Source organism: Mastomys coucha, unplaced genomic scaffold (genome assembly GCF_008632895.1).
Source record: "Mastomys coucha isolate ucsf_1 unplaced genomic scaffold, UCSF_Mcou_1 pScaffold24, whole genome shotgun sequence".
Classification (NCBI taxonomy): Eukaryota; Metazoa; Chordata; class Mammalia; order Rodentia; family Muridae; genus Mastomys; species Mastomys coucha.
In genome coordinates, this window is record NW_022196907.1 from 558948 (window position 1) to 566375 (window position 7428).

General features: G+C 33.4%; 1 protein-coding gene across 1 annotated transcript in view; it reads left to right on the forward strand.

The window, feature by feature from the left end:
- Positions 1-7428, forward strand: part of Gucy1a2 (guanylate cyclase 1 soluble subunit alpha 2) — a 322813-nt gene that overhangs the window by 297611 nt on the left and 17774 nt on the right. The gene's annotated exons all lie outside the window — the stretch shown is intronic.

Sequence of the window (7428 nt, forward strand, 5' to 3'; positions counted from 1 at the left end):
TGAGCCTCTACTTCTGTATTAGTTGGGCACTGTCAGAGCCTCTCAGGAGACAGCTAATCAGGCTCCTGTGAGCCACATCCACAATAGTGTCTGGATTTGATGACTGAATATGGGAAGGATTCCCAGGTGGAGCAGTCTCTGGATTGTCCTTCCTTCAGTCTCTGCTCCATACTTTGTCTCTGCAACTTCTTCCATGAGTATTTTGTTCCCCTTCCAAGAAGGAACAAAGTATCCACACTTTGGTCTTCCTTCTTCTTGAGTTTCTTGTGGTTTATAAACTAACTGTACTTTGTGTATTCTGATCTTCTGGGCTAATATTCAATTATCAGAGAGGTACATAAGCTTTTTAATTAGGGCCATGATTCTGATAACTTAAATATCCTCTGGAAAACTCTTAAATAAAAATGAGTAACCACTGAAATTTTTGGTTGATATGACTATTTTAAACATCAGAAAACTGAAAAATAATGAGTGAAAAATGGTTATAATAGTAAATAAGATAACATTAGGATTCTTTTCATTCCATATCTTAGTAGAAAAAACTTAGTCTTTTAAATGAATTGCACATACTTCTAGACTCCCAGAAATGGATGATAATGGGTATTGAAACTTAAATGTAAGTCAAAAAAGACTAGGGATGTAAGGCATATTTTTAAAGACAAATTTTAAAAAATTTAAAAAATTTTTCTACTATAATTCTGGGCATCTGACATTACTTGCCATGAGCAAATTGTATGTTAGGAATATATTTAGCAGAAATCAGTAAATATATGTAACATCCAGTACATATAGTAGGGAAATTTACTAAAATTTTTCCACGTAGATCTATATCTTCTCATAAACTTCACTTACAAAAGCAATGCATTGAAAACACTGTCCAGAGAGAATTTGTGTACCCTTACCACAGCTGACATTATGTTCAGGTACCCAGTAATGTAGGCTCTGAAGAACATAATTGTTTGTGTGATTTGGCACTGATACTGACTTTTCATGATTCTTTTAACATCCTATTTATCACAGTCCTTAATGATAAGTAACATCTGAAGAACTGACTGACTTTAGCTACTCTAACTATTGGAAGAGTTTTCTCTCTTGTCATCTTCCAATTGATGCCCCTCAACATCAGCTATGTTCATAGACACACTGTACTGTTTTATTAATTTTTCCTAAAGGATATTTTCATTGTCTATAAATGATGTAATATTTGTAATTCCACATAGAATAATTTTATATTCTGGCTATCTTTTTCTGTTACCTACTTTTTTCCTTATAAAAAATATTTGCTGATGACATATAATATTCAACCATTGTAGTAGATGCTGTGTTTCTAATGATGAGGAGCACAGCAGATCATAGACTAGATGGTAGGTATATCAGACTAAATAATCAACTGCAATATAGTTGTGTGGATTTCAAGAGTCCCTAAATTAGAGAATGAGGTCAAGAGGAAGAGTGGGTTACAATGAGAATGGAAAAAAATACTCAGATCAGCATCACCATGAACAGCTTTCAAAATCCAATTATACATATATATGTATATATATGTGCTTTCTATGGATACATATTCTTCAAACAATAAAATTTATTTTTATGTGGTTTAAATATATATTTTTAATAAACATATAATATTTTATATATTATATGTGTATAATGTATTGTATACTATTTGATATAGAACATAGGATATATTACATGTAACGTAATATATAATATAATATATACAATATTTTAATTATTATCTTCACAATTCCTCTTTTTAAGAGGCACAAGTGACTTAGAAGGACATAGATTCATACTTTGCTTCATTTGAGAAACTCCAAGTGAGAGGCCAGAACTGACCTTGTAGTTACTTTCTCTACAAAGAGGAAAATTGCACTATCTTAAAGAAAACGAGTCTGTGAAGTAAAACTGAATGTGCAATATTTCCTGATTAACTGAAATTTTGATAAGTCTTTAAATGATTTACTTTCAGTAACATTTTATGATTATCATTACTTATGAGACTGAGGTTAAGTTGATAACAATTCTAAAGTATCAAAAACTAAAAGTTAGCAATATCTATGATTGTAGCACTAGCTTGATATCATGTTTGTTTCAGTTATTTTTAAAATAAAAGTAAATAAAATACTTACATTGAAACCACTCCTTTTAATTTTGATAAACATTCAAATAAGTTTGGTATACTTCAAAATCCAATTTTTATATATTAACTTTTAAAAGGTACATATTCTTCAAGAAACAATTTTTTGTGTGGTTTAATATACATAAGTGATATTTTTACTGTAGTATATATAAAATTGGCTCCTGTTTAGCAAAAGTTTGTATTTTTAGAATCTATTCAACCTAAGCTATATAGTTCTAACTCATTATTAAGTTCTCATGTAACTTATGAAATATAATATTTATATTGTAAAAGAGTGTTTCTTCTTTAATGAATACAGCTTTATTTTCTATTTTTAGTTCTCAAAACTTATGCTCCTCATGGTATTGTTTATCATTTAAAAAGTTAAACTGCTTTACATGTCATATGATCTGTTAATTGCATCTGATAATGGTTACTTCTTCTGAGGACTATCAGATTTTTAATCTTTAAATCATTGAAGAAATAAGGGAACAATCATTTGAAGCCAGAACTAGACCTTTGATTTGTATTCTCATTTTCTTTGACATTGGTGAATCATCTCCTGCAGGGATGTTGAGGATCATTTCCTCTATGCCTATAGCCTTTTATTGCTAGTTTCATATGTTGACATCAAAAATTATTGAGTTTTATCTTTGTCCTTATTGGATGATTTCATTTTTAACATAATAAATATTTTTGCACTCATCTTTGTTCCCCATCATTCTTATCTATAGACAATGGATATATTATAAATAATTTATAGACATGTGGGAATCACAAATAATTGCTTATATAATGATGGCTTCTGTAAACCTTCCATTATCATAAATAATTAACTGATTATCCTGAACAGAATTGTTTTCTCTATGCAATCTAAAAGTGTAGATACTCTTTAATTACTTTAATATGAAAATTTCCTTAATTTTTTAAGCATTCTTTTTTTCTCAATTGATAACCATCTTAGTTAGAGTTTTAATGCTGTGAACAGACACCATGACCAAGGCATCCCATTTAAGGACAACATTTAATTGAGGCTGGCTTACAGGTTCTGAGGTTAAGTCCATTATTACCAAGGCAGGAACATAGTAGCATCCAGGCTGAAAGCTACTAGCAGCATACTGGCTTCCAGGGAGCTAGGATGATAATGGTCTTAAAGCCCACACCCACAGTGACACACCTACTCCAACAAGGCCATACCAACTCCAACAGGGCCATAACTTCTAATAATGCCACTCTCTTCACCAAGCATATAGAAATCATCACAATAACTGATCAATATTTAGGCTTTGTAGAGTGTCTGGGTGCCTGCATTTCCCTCCTGTGTGAAGGACTTCTTTTTTTCTATTAAAACTAAGCTACTTCCCCAATTCTGTCTCACCAATAACGCTATCCAGTACATAAGTTTCCAAGCTCAAAGCTAAATGCCTTAGTGAGCATCTTGGCTCTAAAACTTGATGTCTTTGTAAAAGTTAGCAAGCAAGTTTCTTTGAGCAAAAGTTTTCTCAACTTTAAAATGAGTATCCATTTCAAAACTTATCATTGGTGATGTGTTAGAATAACGGCTCATGTCAGAACACAACACACTAGGCCCAAAACAGTTCCACATGTAAGAGGTTTATAGGGAGAAAGAGGGAAAAGGTGGCAGAAAGAGAAAGGGGGAAAGAGAGAGAGAGAGGGAGGGGTGTTCCTTATATATATGGATGGCAATGTGGTCACAGGTAAAGGTGGGAGGTGGGCACAATGGATTCTGGGAATATGGTAGCTGTTGCCTTGGGAACAGCTCTGTGAAGCCTGCCTTTGTGACATCTCAGTTTTCAGAGGTCCTGATGCCAACAATTGGGATTTACTGTGATGCTCATAAATTATTCTCTGATTACTTGAAACCTGACAGATATTCACATATTATTGCACGCTTTTTCCATTAAGAAAAATATCATCTTACTCCTTCATCTATTTCTTGTATTTTGCAAATGTTTAACTATATTAAATGATGCATACATTGACTTCTTATGGAAATTCTAATGAGGGAAATGAATTTGATAATTTGTCCAAGTTAGCAATGACCCAGAACAGAGTTATCAATCAATTAATTCCTATAAGGTTTTATTTTATTTTTGTCTTTGTGTAAGCTGAAGCAAGTTACTGATAATAGAAGTGTCTAAGGAACCTCTTGTTTTGGCCTTCTCAGCTCTGGGAATAAATGTGTGTGCTATGCTATTGTATCAGGCTACTACTACTACGACTACTACTACTACTACTACTACTACTACTACTACACCTACAACTACGACTACGATGACAATGACGACTATCACTACTACCTCCCCTTCCTCCTTCTCCTCCTCCTCCTTCTCCTCCTTATCTTCTTCTTTTTCCTCTTCTTCTTCATGCTGAGATCCAAACTTGGTTCCTTATACTTGCAAAACAAACACTATCTACTGATCCACTTTCTTGTGCCCCATAAAATTAAAAGTTTACACCTTCATATTTTGATTCAAAGGGCCAAAGAGCAAAGTAAGTTTTAAACAGTTAATGGCTGTACAAACAATTCAAATAAAATATGTCTTAGAAATCTAAGGCTGAACACAAGTACAGAAGAACGAGGAGAAACTTCCTCAACTCTGGAGCTTTCCAGTGAGACTTGGATAATATATTTTGAAGTTTCCTCAAGCATTTTCCATGTATATGCCCAAGTTAATTTTCCTGGAATTTCTTTTATATAACCTAATGACCATTTTCAACATGTCTAACAACTACTAATAGATTAAAGAAAAGAATGGCCCAAAAAAGAGAATATAAGGCTGACCTTATTATGTGTTTATTTATGAATCTGGATAATTCACACAGTCAAATGATTTTGTATGAAATGAGAATATATCTACTCCAGGGTATGATTAAGTGTAAAGTTTATATTATAGCTATGAGGAAGAGTATAGCCAGCGGGATCTGGAAAACTCCAGATCAGGAGGAAAATGAATTAGACTAAATATGACCAGCAGATTGAAAGTGGGCATGAGAGGAGGGTTGCATGAATTGGTATGAGTTGAGGAGGACCAAAAGAGAGAAGCAAGAGAATGGGACAAGAATGAATCAGTCAAGAAAGAGGGGAAGAACAGACCAAGAGATGTAAGAGAAAGGAAGCCACATGGAGAGACCAGGACAGAGCCAAGGTAGCATGTGGCTAAAATGCCAGAGTTATATAGGAATGAGAAGCTGAGGAAGGGAAGGCCATGAAGGGGAAAAATTTAGAATAGGAAGTATGATAAGAAAAGTAAAGAGCTACATTTGAGCCTGGAGCATACACTTTGATGTGCTAATAAGCACCCCAGTTAGCCTTTTGTACTGAGTTTCTGTTTTCTCTTCATCACAATGATATATTTGCCTCATTTTGTTTGTTTTGTTTATACAAAATACTAAAAAAGTTAAAAACAGCAATCAGTGGAAAGACAGTTGAATCTTACTAGTTTATTATTTGATTAATAGTATATAAAACTAATTTATTCATTTAGATGATAGTCCTTCACTTATAAGGGAAAACTGAGTAAAAAATATAGGAAAGCCCTCTATACTATCTTACCAACACCTACCTAAGTCTAAAATCAAAATTAAAAAATATACTCAATTTTTTTTCATGTTTGTAGAGACTGAACATTTATTTTTATATTAGATAACCTAAAAAATATTGTATAATATCAGAAATGCACAAAAGGGTTTTCTTTAAGTTAGAAACACAAAATTATCAAGTAATGTTGCACAATTAGTGGGGAGGGACTACTAACATTATTGATCAGGAAAAGGTCCAGTCTTGAGGTCATAAGCTGAAATCATGCTAGTGGGAATAAAAGGTCAACAGGTTTACTGTCAGGGCTGTATTACGTGTTCAGCACTATGATTGCTCTGGGATACTATATCTATTTACTTAATTCATAGTAATGTGTTAGAAATCATTTTCTCTTTTAAAGTTCTTACTTTAAATTTTAATATGAAATCAAGTATCTGTATCCTTTCATATGTCTCCTTATTTTCTCATTTCTCCAAACTATCTAATAGAATAAATGACAAAGTTTTATATAATACTATATGGGATTATTTTTATTATGCTATATTAAATAGATATTCCACAAAGTAGTCTACTATGATTCATATTATATAAATATATAATTTAAAATTTAATAAAATGCAGGATTTTTGAGAATTCATCTTTAATCTTAAAAAAGTTGCTATTAGTCAAAATTTAACCTCTCATATTATTAACTATGAGGGGTTATGATTATATATTATACAATGTTTCTGCACTTTCAAAGTCCATTTGATTTAACTAAATACTTATGGTTAAATTTAAGAGACTGATGCATTGTCACCCATTATAAGGGGGAGCCACACAATGACAGGCAGGTAGATCAATGGAACCGAATTGAAGACCCAGAAATGAACCCATGTACCTATGGTCACTTAATCTTTGACAAAGGAGCTAAAATCATCCAGTGGAAAAAAGACAGCATTTTCAACAGATGGTGCTGGCTCAACTGGAGGTTAACATGTAAAATAATGCAAATCGATCCATTCCTTTCTCCTTGTACAAAGCTCAATTCCAAGTGGATCAGGGACCTCCACATCAAAGCAGATATATTAAAACTAATAGAAGAGAAAGTGGGGAAGAACCTCGAGCAAATAGGCACAAGGGAAAATTTCCTGAAGAGAATGCCAATAGTTTATGCTCCAAGATCAAGAATTGACAAAAGGGACCTCATAAAGTTGCAAAGCTTCTGTAAGGCAAAAGACACTGTCAATAGGACAAAACGGCAACCAACAAACTGGGAAAAGATCTTTACCAATCCTATATCTGATAGAGGGCTAATATCCAAGGTATATAAACAACTCAAGAAGTTAGACTCCAGAGAACCAAATAACCCTATTAAAAAATGGGGTACAGAGCTAAACAAAGAATTCTCAACTGATGAATACCGAATGGATGAGAAGCACCTAAAGAAATGTTTAACATCCTTAGTTATCAAGGAAGTGCAAATCAAAACAACCCTGAAATTCCACTTCACATCAGCCAGATTGGCTAGGATAAAAAACTCAGGTGACAGCAGATGCTGGAGAAGTTGGAGAGAAAGAGGAACATTCTTCCATTGCTGGTGGGATGGCAAGCTGCTACAACCACTCTGTAAATCAGTTTGGCGGTTCCTCTGGAAAGTGGACATAGTTCTACCAGAGGACCCAGCTATACCACAACTGGGCATATACCCAGAAGATGCTCCAACATGTTATAAGGACACATGCTCCACCATGTTCATAGCAGC